Genomic DNA, 15,925 nt, shown 5'->3' with positions numbered 1-15,925 from the left:
AACTGAATTTAAGTGAGAGATGACGATGAGGGTAGGGAACAGGAGAATCTCAAAGAGAAACTGGGCTCCAGGTGGCAGATTTTGCAGTCCAACACTTTTTCACTTCTTGGGTGGTTGAGAGAAATTTTCTTTCTCAATATCAAGCCCAAACCTGTCCAGTAGAAATATATGGTGAGCCACATTTGTGATTTAAAATTTTCTAGTAGCCACATTTAAAAAGAAACAGATGAAATCAATTTTAATGGTATTATATTTAAACAAATGTAGCCATGAAATTAAAAGATGCTTACTCCTTGGAAGAAAAGTTATGACCAACCTAGATAGCATATTGAAAACCAGAGACATTACTTTGCCAACAAAGGTCCGTCTAGTCGAGGCTATGGTTTTTCCAGTAGTCATGTATGGATGTGAGAGTTGGACTGTGAAGAAAGTTGAGTGCCAAAGAATTGATGGTTTTAAACTGTGGTGTTGGAGAAGACTCTTGAGAGTCCCTTGGACTGCAAGGAGATCCAAACAGTCCATTCTGAAGGAGATTAGCCCTGGAATTTCTTTGGAAGGAATGATGCTAAAGCTGAAGCTCCAGTACTTTGGCCACCTGATGCGAAGAGTTGACTCATTGGAAAAGACTCTGATGCTGGGAGGGATTGGGGGCAGGAGGAGAAGGGGACGACCGAGGATGAGATGGCTGGATGACATCACTGACTTGATGGACATGAGTTTGAATGAACTCCGGGAGTTGGTGATGGACAGGGAGGCCTGGTGTGCTGCGATTCATGGGGTCGCAGAGAGTCGGACACGACTGAGCAACTGAACTGATCTGAACGTAAACATGGTCATTTCAACATGTGATACATATGAGAATTTATTAATGAGGTATTCTTTTTTTCAGCTTTCAACTAGAAAGGGTTAATTTTGGTTTGTTTTTAAATTTTTCCTTGAAGTATAGTTGCTTTATCATGTTGTGATAGTTTCTGCTGTACAACAAAGTGAATCAGCTCTATGTATACATATCCCCTCTTTTTTGGAATTCTTTCCCAGTTAGATCACCACAGAGCATTAAGCAGAGGTCCCTATGCTATACAGTAAGTTCTAATTAGTTACCTAATTTATACTAGTATTGTATGTGTACCAGTTTCAATCTCCCAATTCATCCCACACTCTTTCCCCCTTGGTATCTATAAGTAGACACAGACACTACATTTGTGTCTCTATTTCTGCTTTGCAAATAAGTTCATCTGTACCATTTTTCTGGATTCCATATATAAGCGATATTATAAAATAATTGTTTTTCTCTTTCTGACTTACTTCACTCTGTTTTACAGTCTCTAAGGTAATTCATATCTCTGCAAATGGCACTATTTCGTTCTTTCTTATGGCTGAGAAGAGGTTTTTTTTTTTTTTTTAGTTTATTTATTTTTGGCTGCATTGGGTCTTCGTTGCTGTACAAGGGCTTCTCGTTGCAGTGGCTTCTCTTGTTGAACAGCGCAGGCTCTAGGCACGTGGAGTTCAATAGCCACTGCTCGTGGGCTCACTAGTTGTGGATCCCGCCTGGGCTCTAGAGCACAGGTTCAATAGTTGCGGTGCACAGGCTAATTAATAGTTGCTCTGAGGCATGTAGGATCTTCCCAGACCAGGAATTGAACCTGTGTCCCTGTGTTGGGAGGTGGATTCTTATCCACTGCACCATCAAGGAGGGCTTCCCAGGTGGCTAGTGGTAGAGAATCCGCCTGCCAGTGCAGTAGATGTAGGACACAGTTTCGATCCCTGGGTCAGGAAGATCCCCTGGAGGAGGAAACGGCAACCCATTTCAGTATTCTTGCCTGGAGAATCCTATGGACAAAAGAGTCTGGTGGGCCGCAGTCCATGGGGTCGCAAAGAGTTGAACACGACTGAGCAAGCATGCACACACCCCCAGGGAAGTCCGAGGTATTCTTTTTTCAAATCATACTGAGTCTTCAAAAGAAAACAATAGGTGTTTTATGCTTACAACACATCTCAGTTCAGGCTATCCTCATTTCAAATGTTCAAAACTCCACATGTGGCTGCGGCTACTGTGCTGGACAATACAGCTTCGGTTGACTGATTCTGATAGAGTGTCCCTCTGGGCATTTGCTCCAACCATAACATGTGTCTAGGCCATAATACAGTAAAGGTCTGCATAGTCACAGCTATGGTTTTTCCAGTAGTCATGTATGGATGTGAGAATTGGACCATAAAGAAATCTGATAGCTAAAGAATCAGTGCTTTTTAACTGGTGCTGGAGAAGACTCTTCAGAGCCCCTTGGACAGCAAGGAGATGAAACCAGTCAACCCTAAAGGAAATCAACCCTGAATATTCATTGGAAGGACTGATGCTAAAACTGAAGCTCCAATACTTTGGCTAGCTGATGCAAGGAGCTGACTCATTTAAGACCCTGACATTGGATGGCATCCCTGACTCAATGGACATGAGTTTGAGCAAACACCGGGAGATGGTGATGGACAGGAAAGCCTGGCATGCTTCAGTCCATGGGGCCGCAAAGAGTCGGACATGACTGAGCAACTGAACAGCAACAGAGGCCATAATGCCTTTACTACACCCCTTTCACTTAAGGCATTGGAGTGCTGACTTAAGCGCTGATTTAAGTTCTTGTGTTAGACAGAAAGACCAGAACTTTGGAAGCATCCCAGGGCTGGCTTCAGATCCTGGACACTCAAATTCTTTGTAAAGCGATCACCCACACCCACTAGCCACACGACGGCCAAAACATAGAAACAGTCTCTGCATACCCCTTAGCACATTGCCTGGTGCCCTGCAAGTGCTCTGGGAGCTTTAACTCCCTCCTTCACTTCTGTTTTTACAGACGATAAGCAAAGACTCTAGGAGTAGACCTGACCATGCCCCAGAAAAGTGCTATTTAGAGAAATTCAGGGAAATCTGGATTCTGTCACAATCCTAATGGTAATTTCCAACAAAAAGCACATATTGTCATATATTGATCTCTCTCTCAATATATGTGGCAGCCACCTACTCTCTTGCCCCGAGGAGTTTCCCAGTCTTTAATTAATATTGGCCAGATGTACCATTTAGTGATAGATGATTTATTTAATTTCTGGAAACTCTGATTTTCTCCATATGACCCTTCCAGCAACAGGTTTGCTAAAGTCTGCTCATGGTATCAAAGTAAGCTTCTGAAGTCATTGTATTTCCCAGGGGAGAAGAGTTGGGGGGCTGCAGGGTTGATGGAAGGAAAGGGAGCCCCCAAAGCTTTAGGATTAGGGACATCCTGCCCTCCAGAATAAAAGCTATTAAAGTATTTCTCAGTTTGGAGTCAGGGGAATTTAATTTGAGGGCCCAGAGATTCTCTCCCTATAACTGTAAAAGGAAACCAGACTCACTTTGGGGGGTAGCATAATTTTGAACTGGTTAGGTTTGCTTTGGTGTTTGCTTTAAACATAGGTTCCAGTTTGGAGAAGACGGGGAACTGTTACTCTGATTGCAGAGAGATTTATGGGCTGACTCCAGCACTGCACATTTCATCCTATGGTTTTTTTTCTTTGTGCCTGGGCTTTTCCAGTTTATTCAGCTGCTCTCATAATTATCCCCAATTATTTATAATGGTAGGTTTGTGAAGCTGGAGTTAAAGAAACACCAAGGTTTTTTTTTTTTTGAGCCTTAAACACTATTTAATGAAAAAGGACTCCAGCAATTCATGGGTGACCTAAACTTGGGGTTCTTTTGGGGGAGAGGGTGGATTTTTATTGGAGCATAGTTGACTTATGATCTTGTGAAAACTCAGGTTTTCTTGGGCAGATTTTTTTTAAATTTTCACCTTTAATACAATATTGTTCCCTAACTTGTATGGGGTTTTTAAAGAAGTCTTTATTTGCACACACAAGTGTTCCCAATAACTACAGTGTCAGTACAGCTTAAAAGAGTTTTTTTCTTTTTCTTCTTTTTTTTTCTATCAAGAGGCATGTGGGATCTTAGTCCCTGACCAGGGATCGAACTCACACCTCCTGCATTTGAAGTGCAGAGGCCTAATCACTGGGCCATCATGGAAGTTCCTTTTCTTTTTCTTTTTTTACATGGAACTAACATACTACTTCAGAGAAGGCGATGGCACCCTACTCCAGTACTCTTGCCTGGAAAATCCCATGGACGGAGGAGCCTGGTAGGCTGCAGTTCATGGGGTCGCTAAGAGTCAGACAAGACTGAGCGACTTCACTTTCACTTTTCACTTTTATGCATTGGAGAAGGAAATGGCAACCCACCCCAGTGTTCTTGCCTGGAGAATCCCAGGGACGAGGGAGCCTGGTGGGCTGCTGTCTATGGGGTTGCACAGAGTCGGACATGACTGAAGCGACTTTAGCAGCAGCAACATATTACTTGGGCTTCCCCGATGGATCAGTGGATAGAGTTCACCAGCAGTCTGGGAGACGTAGGAGATGCGAGTTTGATCCCTGGGTCCAGAAGATTCCCTGGAGGAAAGCATGGCAACCCATTCCAGTGTTCCTGCCTGGGAAATCCCATGGACAGAGGAGCCTGGTGGGCTACAGTCCATATGGTCGCAGAAGAGTTGGACACGACTGAGCGCATGGCACATACCACTTATAACTGTCGTGTTTCCAGGTCTTACAGTATAGATTCCCGGGTACCAAAGCACTTTGGGAAAGACCTGGGGAATAGAATGTAACTGAGTCAGAATCTTATTTTTGCTCTACTTTGTATTATCTAATGACAGTGTAGTTTCAAACTTTACCAGTTGTTCCAATAAGGATCTTTACAGCTGGGCTTATTTGTCCCCTAAGTGATCTGAACAAAGTTCATTCATTGCATTTATTAATAGTAGCTCTTTAGACTTTCATATCAGAACTTCCCTGATAGCTCAGATGGTAAAGAATCTGCCTGCAATGTGGAAGACCTGGGTTCGATCCCTGGGTTGGGAAGATCCCCTGGAGGAAAGCATGGCAACCTGCACCACTATTCTTGCCTGGAGAATCCCCATGGACAAGAGGAGCCTACCAGGTCATAGTCCATGGGGTTGAAAAGAGTTGGACACGACTGAGCAACTAAGCACAGACTCACATAATTTAGAAACATTTCCCCCCCCCTCCCTTTTTTTTTCTTTTTGTCTTCCATGACATTGACTTATTTCAGGAGTCTCGGTTGTTTGTAGTTTCTTGCATAAATGGATTTGATCCCTCCTTGGTAGAATAGGGTGGTTTACTTGTTTTTATAAGAATACTACATAGGTGATGTTATATTCATATAATTCAACTAGTTTCTTTTCACAATGCTGTCCTTAAAACATTAGTTTCTGGAACTCTTCCTAAGAAAAACCACTGTCTATTTAAGATAATATGAGAAATGGTTTATATTCTGTAGTCTTGTCCTCTTGAGAATTCACTGTGCATAGTACCATTACGTATGAAGACTCTGAGAAGAACTGCCTTTAAAAATATGTTTAGTTTTTTTTTAATACTCTATTTCCCAAACTTCTTTCATCATGAAGCCAATTTCTCTTGGAAAATGCATTAATATCTCATATTGCATTAAGGAAACATTTTGAAAAACAATCCCTGGAATTCATTCAATTCCTCTTCCAGAAAGAACAGTATATGTGCATGTTCAGTCATGTCTGACTCTTTTGTGACCCCATGACTGTAGCCTCCAGGCTGCTCTGTCCATGGGATTTCCCAGGCAAGAGTACTAGAGTGGGTTGCCATCCCCAACTCCAGAGAATCTTCCTGACAGACGAAACCCGCATTTGCTGTGTCTCCTGAATTAGCAAGCAGTAGCATCTGCCTGTGATGTGGGAGACCCAGGTTCAACTCCTGGGTCAGGAAGATGCCCTGGAGAAGGAAATGGCAACCCACTCCAGTACTCTTGCCTGGAAAATTCCATGGACTGAGGAGCCTGGAAGGCTATAGTCCATGGGGTTGCAAAGAGTCGGACACAACTGAGTGACTTCCCTTTCCCTTTTTACTTTCATGCATTGGAGAAGGAAATGGCAACCCACTCCAGTGTTCTTGCCTGGAGAATCCCAGGGATGGGGGAATCTGGTGGGCTGCCGTCTATGGGGTTGCACAGAGTCGGACATGACTGAAGTGACTTGGCAGCAGCAGCAGCAGCAACAGCATCTGGCTGTGATGTGGGAGACCCAGGTTCAACCCCTGGGTTGGGAAGAAGCCTTGGAGAAGGAAATGGCAACCCACTCCAGTACTCTTGCCTGGAAAATTCCATGGACTGAGGAGCCTGGAAGGCTACTATCCATGGGGTTGCAAAGAGTCGGACACAACTGAGTGACTTCCCTTTCCCTTTCTTTCTTTATCACTGAGCCACAATAAGTCTGAAGCATTATTTATGATTTATCCACTGTTGTCAACCAAATGTTTGAACCTCGTAAAAATCACATGTTGAAGATAGAGGAAGTGACATTAAGATATCAGATAAAGGGGATATCTCCTTTGGGAGATAATGAAATATAAAGTCGTGAGGGTGGAGCCCCCATGATGGAATTAGTGTCCTTGTGAGAAGAAAAGACACCAGAGCCTCCTCTGTCTGCTATGAGGATACAGAGAAGTGCAGCCATCTGCAAGCCAGGATGAGGGCCCTCACCAGCAAACAAATTTTGAACTTTCCAGCACCATGATTTTGGACTTCCCAGTCTCCAGAATTGTGAGAAATAAATGTCTCCTATTTAAGGTACTCAGTCTATCATCAGTGGTAGTCACTCAGTCGTGTCCGACTCTATGTGACTCCAGGGACTGCAGCCCACCAGGCTTGTCTGTCCATGGAATTTCCCAGGCAAGAATATTGGAGTGGGTTGCCATTTCCTTCTCCAGTCTATAGTATTTTGTTATAGCAGCCCAAGCTGACTGATACACCCACACTGTTATCCATTTCAAAGAGTCTTGATTCTTTCATCAATAAAGGAAAACGATGCTTCCTAAATCTCACCTCTAGCCTAATCCAATTATTGCTGTGAGATTTCTACTTGCAGTCCCACCCACTGCAAACATCATTTCACTTGGATAGTCTATTGAACCTCAGACTTTATTTCAAAAGTGAATTCTCCTTCTCTTCCTCAACTGCTCCATTTCCTGCTTTCCCCTTCCCTCAATTCCATCTAATCATTTCCAAAATTCTACCTTTCATATTCCTCTAACTCTTTTACAGGGCTTCCCAGATGGCAGTAGTGGTAAAGAACCCATCTGCCAATGCAATAGATGCAAGAGATGGGTTTGATTGCTGGGTCAGGAAGATCCCCTGGAAGAGGGCATGGCAACACACTCTAGTATTCTCGCCTGGAGAATCCCATGGACAGAGGAGCCCAGCAGGCTATCGTCCATAGGGTTGCAAGGAGTCTGACACAACTTAACACACATGCATCTCTTGTACAAATCAAAAAGCCAAGTTTTCTTTTCTGCTTCCCTCGTAATCAATTGCCAACTTGTGATTGAATGATTTCAATAGTCTTGTAATGGGTTTCCCTGCCCCTGATATCTCTCATCTAGTCCATATTTTTCTCTGCTAGAGAATGGTTTGCCTAAAGCACAGCTCTAACCTGTTGCTTCCCCTATCAAAAGACTATAATTGCTCCCAGTTGCTTACAGAATAAGACTTAACACGTTAGAAGACAATCCAAAAATAATTGACTTCCAGTGTCAATTTGCACAAAAACCGTATTAGACTTCTGTATCTGAACCCAAGCTGTCAAAGCTTCTAACTTTCCCCGTAGCCATCTTTTCCAGGAAGTTTTTCACTATCCAAACCCCACCCCCCCCCCCCCCCCCCCGCCAAATCCTACTTAATATAAGCTATATTTGTCCCATCTAGAATTTTATTTTATAATTTAAACTTTTTGTTTTATACCTTTAGTCCTTATCCTCTGCCTTCAAGCTTATTCAAGTCTTTATTACCCTAAAAGATAAATAAAATCCCAACACAAATACATTCTTAAGACATTGTCCGATCTTCTTGCCTTCCCCATTATATTTTTTCACCTATAGTCACTGATTCCACTTCCTCATTAACAGCCCTCTTTCCTTAAAGTCAATTTTATTTATGGAAAATAAACATTTAACAAATAACACGCATTTTAAGTGTACAATTCAGTTGGTGTGACAAGGTGTGTAACTGCCCTCACAAACAAAACAAAACAGAACATTTTTTATGATCCTCAAGAGTTCTCATGTGACCCATCTTGTCAAGCCCCACCACCACCTATGGTCCCAGACAACTTAGATTTGTCTTCCCTAATATTCATTTATATGAAATCAGAGAGTTTATGCCTTTGGCAAGTATATTGCTTAGTGTTGTGTAACGAAGGATCCCAAGATTTGTGTTAAAATAGCAAAACATTCTTTATCTGCACAGTTTCTGAGGGTTACTTCCCTGCTGGCTCAGACGGTTAAGTGTCTATCTACAATGTGGGAGACCTGGGTTCCATCCCTGGGTCGGGAAGATCCCCTGGAGAAGGAAATGGGAATCCACTCCAGTACTCTTGCCTGGAAAATCCCATGGAGGGAGGAGCCTGGTAGGCTACAGTCCATGGGGTTGCAAAGAGTCGGACACGACTGAGCGACTTCAAAGTGTTAAGATGGGTGGTTCTGGTTCCAGGCCTCTCTTGAGGTTGCAGGAAAGCTGGCTGCTGGGCCCACAGTCTCTGGACTAAGGCTGGAGAATCTCCTTCCAAGTTCAGCCTCCTGGCTGTTGGCCGCAGGTTTCAGTTCCTGGCCACCTGGTCCTCTCCATAGGAATGCTGACTGTATGACTTCCTACGGAGTGAATTATGAGAAATAGAGAAGACGGAGAGACACACAGAGAGAAAGAGACAGATGGTAGAAGCAACAGTGCTTATTATGACATAGTCTTCAAGGCACGCACCAACATGTCTTCCTCCTTATATTCATCTGAAGAAACTTGCTGGGACTTCCCTGGTGGTTCAGTGGTTACGAATCCATCTGCCAGTGCAGGGGACACCGTTTCAACCCCTGCTCCAGGAAGATTCCACATGCTGCAGGGCAACTAAGCCCTCACGCTGCAGCCTCTGAAGTCCAAGCACCCTAGAGCCTGTGCTCTGAAGCAAGAGTAGCCATTGCAATGAGAAGCCTGCTCACCACAACTAGAGAGTAGCCCCTGCCCACCATAACGAGAGAAAGCCTGCACACAGCAATAAGGACCCTGAGCAGCCAATAAATGCATAAATAAAAGTAGCAAGGTGCTAAGTCCAGCCCACATTTAAGAAGGGGAGATCATATGAAGGACTGATTTCTAGGAGGTGGGGACCATTAGGAGCTCCGTTGGGAGCCATTTTGGAAGCTATTAGAGTCTGTTCTCTGATCTCCCATTGATTCACATTCTTCTCACATAAACAGTGTACTCATTATATCCCAAGACTGAGAAAAATATACTCATCACACCCTACGGTCTTCAGAAATCTCTAGACCATTGTAACATCAAAGTCTAGAATTTCATAACCTAAATGAAGTCTGGGTATGAATATGGCTTCTCAGGTGTAGACCTTAAGTATAGTTCCTTGAGTTTAGCTCTTAATCTTTAAACTTGTGAATTCTATGAAATAGACAAGTCATCTTCCTCCTCCCACCCCAGAGTACACACCCAATGCATAACAGGCATAGGATATTGGTTACAGACATCCTGTTCAAAAAGGGAGAAATTAGGAGGCACAAAGTCTTCACTGGCCCATAGCAATTCTGAAATCCATCTTGGAAAACACTATGAGTACCTAGATTTGGATTCAGTCTTATCTCTGCCCAGGAATGTTTCTCATAGTTCTTGGTTCCATGGTCTGAGTTATCTTTCCTTTTTTAATGAAATGTAGTCAATGGCACCCCACTCCAGCACTCTTGCCTGGAAAATCCCATGGACGGAGGAGCCTGGTGGGCCGCAGTCTATGGGGTCGCTAAGAGTCAGACACGACTGAGCGACTTCACTTTCACTTTCACTTTCATGCATTGGAGAAGGAAATGGCAACCCACTCCAGTGTTCTTGCCTGGAGAATCCCAGGCACGGGGGAGCCTGGTGGTCTGCCGTCTATGGGGTCGCACAGAGTCAGACACACTGAAGTGACTTAGCAGCAGCAGCAGTGTGTATCCAAAACTAAGTAGTTTGTTTCCTCAGTTTGGTTCTGTCTTGTTGAATTTCAAGAGCCCAAGGTCCTTTCTACATTTTGTACGATTTTCACCTTTTTTAGTCCAATCTGGTGGTGTTTCTGCTGATTGCTGTTGTTACTGTTCAGTCGCTAAGTTGTGTCTGACTCTTTACGGCCCTATGAACTGCAGCATGCCTGGCTTCCCATCCTTTACTATCTGCCGGAGTCAGCAGATCTCCTGTGAATCTTGTTGGGGGTCCACTCTAGTAAAATAAAGCCACACTCAAAAATCTCTTTGATATAATTCTCCTCTACTTTTAAATCCTAGGGAAAGACAATACCCTTAAGCTTCTTAGAAGTCCTATTCTTTGATTGAGAGGACCTGTTAGTCATACCCTTAACATCTTAGAGGGTTTTTTGTTTGCCTTAACAGTACTGTGAGCAACACCTTTAAGCTTTCCAAGTATTAACAAAGCATTTTGCAGACACACCTTGGGCTTTATCTCTGGACCAGATTTTCCCAATAGTACTCTGGATTTGATCTTTTCTCAGAAGCCATTTTTAAATGTTGACATCATTTGGCATCTACACACGATGTGACTCTTCCAATCCTTCGGTTCCTTTTTGGTTTAACAATCCTTCCATTAGCGTATCCCTCTCATTTGCATTTTATTATAAGCAGCTAGAGGAAACTAGGTGGCACCTTCAACATGCTGGCTGGAAATCTCCTTAATTTGATCACCCAGTTAATCAGTTACATTTTCTACCACCCACATCACTGAAGACAATACTACTACTAAACTCACTGCTATGCATAATGAAGACTCCCTTTTACACAGTTTTTAATAAGGTTTTCTCCGTTTTTCTTTACACTTTTACTGATGGGCTCTTTGAAGTCCATAATTCTACAAATTGTGTGTTTGTGGCCCTTTAAGCTTTCACTAACACCCTCCTCAAAATCCTTACAGCTTTTCTAGTTTCCACTCAAGTTGTATTTCCAAAACAACTTGGACATCTTAGATCTTTATTACATCAGCACCCCATTCTTGGTACCAAAATCTGTATTAATTATCTGCTGCTGTGTAGCAAATTAGCCATAAGCCCATCAGCTTAAAACAAATAATGACTTACTATCTACACAGTTTTTGAGGGTCAGGAATTGAGAATGGCTTAGCTGAGTGGTTCTGGCTCAGAGTTTCTCCAGAGGTGAAGCTATCAGTAGAAGTTATAGTCTCTGGAAACTTGACTGGGGTTGGAAGAGCCACTTCCAAACTCACTCTGATGGCCATTGACTAGGGACTTCAGTTTCTCACCTCATGAGGCATTTCATGGGGCTGATCACAACGTGGCTTTCCTGAAGATGAGAGAGAGAGAGGAGCGTAGAAGCTATACTATTCTAATGTCTGTCTCCAAGTCACACACCATCACTTCTGTCTTTCTCTAGTCATAGAAGCAAGTCACTAGGTCCAGGCCAAACTCAAGGGCTAGGGGCAAGGGAGAAGGGAATAATGGCATGAATAAGGAGAGGCAGGTTTCATGAGAGTAGTCTTGGAGTCTGGCCACCACAGCAAGCTACTTAACTTCCCCTCCCCTTAATGTCCTCCTCAGTAAAATACAAAAAACAGCTTTTTACTCACATAGTTTCTGTGAGGTAAAATGAAAGAATAAATACAAGGCCCCTCAGAACAATACCTGGCACTAAGCAAAAGTGTGACACTTATCTCTTATTATTGCTTTTTTTTTTTTAACCGTATGAACGACTCTTAAAACTCTATCTTCAGGCTCAAGGAATGTGTCCAGGGCACTAGTTTTGCTTTGTTTTTTGAACTGTCTGGGTGATTCCCAGTACCTAAAATAGGTCTGTCCCAAAACAGCATCTTTAGGACTTTCCTGGTGGTCCAATAGTTAAGAATCTGCCGGTCAATGCAGGTTCGATCCCTGGTCCAGGAAGATTCCATGTGCTGTGGAGCAGCTGAACCCATTTGCCACAACTCCTGAGCCTAAGAGCTGCAGCTACTGAAACCCACAGGCTCAGAGCCTGCGCTCCACAAGAGAAGCCACTGCGGTGAGAAGCCCGGGCAACACAATCAGAGAAAGGCTGCACACAGTAATGAAGAGCCAGTACAGCCAGAAATAAAATGAATAAACATTTTTTAAATGGCATCTTTATGTTGATTTCTAACATACTCCCACAGTGATAAGAGAACAGACTCTGTACGAGTTCAATACCGTTAGACCATGAAGCTTTGGCACCTTGTTTTATGTCCCTGAATATGTTCCAGTGTCTCCTAGTTTACAGTCTATGGGACAATGAATAAAATTTGTATCCTACTGTTGTGTGAAAATTGTATAAATCTTAACTCTGTTGAATTGGTTCATGGTGCTTCTCAAGTCTACTATATTCTCCTACTTTTCTGTATATTCATTCTATTAATCCTTGAGAGTTTGATATTGAAACTTCAGCCTAAAATCTTAATTTGCCTACTTAAAAAATAATTGCACTATAAAGTGGAACTCTGTGTACATTTGTTCTGTAATTTCCAAGTCTCCAGTAAATGTGTTATCTTGCATTCATAATTTTAAAAATAAAGAAAAGAGGGGAAAAAAACTTTACATTCAGTAAGACTTTTTTGGTTCACTGGTTCAAGAAAAAAAAAGAAAAAGGAGAATTAAATCCAGTGACAGACTCCAAACAAGTCTGATTCCAAGTGATCCAGTGATGACATTAGCAGAAATCTGTCCTCCCCACCTTTCACCATCTCCTTCTTTGTCTTCCACCGTCTCCTTCTTGTGGCTCTGCTCTCTTCTATCTTGGTTTCTTTCTCAGAAAGTTCTTCTCTTATAGTAACAACGTAACTACCAGAAGCTCCAGGCCCCCATTTCATCAGCTTTGGATCCCCAATGAGATAAGAGCTCCCAACACGTTGATCAAAAGTCTCAGGACTCTTTTTCATTGGCTCAACTTTGATCACATGTCCATCCCTGAATCAATAGCACTGGCAGCATAGTACTGCAAACAGGTCACTGAAGAAGACCTAGCTCCCCCGTAATCACATCATCCCCCTATTTTTGGTGATTTCTTAATCTTATAAATGACTATGAGAACACAGCTCAAAGTTCCACCATCCCACCATTATATGAGCATCTGTTAGCAATTCTATATAAACGTATAGAGTCCTGATGGCCTGGGAGATGAAGTCCTGATTAGTCAGGCCTGGGTCATATGTCCACCCACTGAACTGAAGAGGGCATCAGTTACACCCGAACCACATGGGTAGAGGATATGGGATAGGCGTTTGCTTGAAGGAAAATTGAAGTGCCATGGATGTGAGATAGATGCTGGGAAGGCAAAATCAACAGATACCTGTCACAACCACCTCCCATTCCAAATTCATCCCTTTTTCTATTATTCCATTCTTCAATAAACATCACCACTGGACTGAACCTGCGTCACCTCCAACATCTCCCTCTGCCCTGCCCCAAACATCCAGACTGATGCCAAGTCTTTTGGCATCAGTCCTTTATCTTCACATGTCCAGAACATTTCCTCTGGTTTTTTCCTTCCCGCCCTTGTTGCTACAGCTACCTCGACCCAGAAACTCTTCCACTGCATGACTGCCTGGATAAGTCTTAAAAATCAGCTCAAGAACACCACCTCTGCGAAACTCCCGATTAGGGAAGAGTCAGATTAGTAACTGACACACCGGAAGATAGTTCTGGGCCTCACTTTAAGTTGGGAGCTGCTCTCACAGTTAAAAGGAGCGCTTAAACCAAGATCTGGGGAACTTAGGAAACCTTGGAACCAGGTACAGGCTGAACGCTGGCCCTCACTGCCCTCTTCTCTCTCTCCTGTCCCCACACTCATTTCCCCTCATACAAAGCAAGTGCCTTGCAAATGCCAAAACTGCCTAAATGTAGAAACCTATTCATCCAGAATGAAGGCATCAGAGAAGGTTTTTTAAATTTCACATCTGTGTCTCAGCTTGTGAAACTTGAATGAAATTTATGGAAGGACTATTTAATTTTGTTTTCTTTTCAGAGGGAATGGGTCTCTGTCACATTAATTGGAAGAGGTCCTTTGTTCATGCGCTTAAATCTTGACCTGCAGACCCCGGAGGGTGTATAATTCCTAGCTGAGCTGTGACTAAAATGCTGCGCTGCTTGCAGAGGCCTTGGCCTCAGCGTACATTAGGGACAAAGCCTGTGGACACAAGACACTCTGTAGCTGGAGTAATTTTAGCTGGTCTCTTGAAGTGGATATCGGGTCAGTTTGGAAATCTGCTTTCCTCCTTTTGTTTTTCTCTTGAAGATCTTAGTTTCTCTCTTCATTTTAAGTATGACGTTACCTCCTGATTTTCTACTTTAAGTATTCAGTGACAGAAAGACAACAGCTGTGTAACACACACACACACTCCTGGGGAGACTGATTTTAAAAGTAATCTCAAACCTAGGCTTCTCTGGTAGCTCCGTGGTAAAGAGTCCGCTTGTCTGTGCACCGCAACGATTGAGCCTGTGCTCTAGAGGCTGGGAGCTGCTGCTATTGAAGCCGGCACTTGCTAGACCCCAAGAGAAGCCACCGCAATGAGCAGCCCTGGCACTGAAGCTAGAGAGTAGCCCCCGCTCTCCACAACTAGAGAAAAGCCAGCGCGGCAGTGAAGACCCAGCAGAGACAAAAATAAACAAATACAATTAAAAAAAAGAAAGTAAGCTCCAACCCGTCCAACTTCAGCCTGGCGGCCAAATCACGACCTTGCCTGTCTGAGCTGGTGGCTACACATTCCAGCTACTTTTTTGTTTCTGACTTGCTCTCCCAAATGCTTCCATTGAGTTATGCCACTTATCATCTGCTCAGTATGTGACACTTCATCTGCCAAGACAAATGTGACATTAGAAAAGCCTTCCAGTGAATGAGGGCAATATAGGATTGCAACACAGAAAGTCTGTGCTTTCTTTTTTCATCCACTTTCTGAGTCTGCTTTCCAGATCTTGCCTGCTGTTGAGGTCGGGATTTTTATGAGATGTGGGCATGTTGTATTGAAGTTACAGAGACAGAGCCTCAGATAATGGGTCCTGATTCGTAGGATAAACTGCCCTTGAAACTCCAAAAAGCTGATAGTTGATTTGATCACGAGAAGTGACAATGATTAAAAACAAGTCATCATGAATGTTGTGGATTTGCCAAAAAAAAATGAGGTCATCAGATTTTCACGGCACTTCGATAGACTTCTCATAATCATAATCTTTTTTTAATTGAATGAACTAAATGCTTTTGAAAGTGAGAAGGTAACAGCTTCAGTTAGGGCCAGAAATAGAAGGCAAGCACTGGGGTGCCTTAAGAGTGAGACTTGACAGTCGTAAACTGATTCTGCTAATAAATTTCAGGGTTGGGTTACAGCCCTCCTGCTTTTTCACTCTGGAGAGGCCTCTGAGAACTCATTTGCTAGCGTAAATATCATTGTCTCCAGATTTGGTAAAAATCTCAAAACTCCTGTTCATGTTATAAGGACCATGGACTCGGGACTTCCCTGGAGGCTCAGTGGTGAAGAATCCACCTGCTAGTACCGGAGACACAGATTCATAGTCCAGGAAGTGATGTGATGTGTGCATGCTAAGTCACTTCAGTTGTGTCCCACTCTTTGTGACTACATGGACTATAGCCCACCAGGCTCCTCTGTCCATGGGGTTCTCCAGGCAAGAATATGGGAGTGGGTTGCCATTTCCTCCTCCAGGGGATCTTCCTGACCCAGGGATCCAAGCTGTGCTTCCTGAATTGGAAGGTGGATTCTTTACCACTAATGCCACCTGGGAAGCCCCAGAAAGTCAAT

The sequence above is a fragment of the Ovis canadensis genome, chromosome 18 (assembly GCF_042477335.2).
Source record: "Ovis canadensis isolate MfBH-ARS-UI-01 breed Bighorn chromosome 18, ARS-UI_OviCan_v2, whole genome shotgun sequence".
Lineage (NCBI taxonomy): Eukaryota > Metazoa > Chordata > Mammalia > Artiodactyla > Bovidae > Ovis > Ovis canadensis.
Note: the sequence above shows the minus strand (reverse complement) of the source record.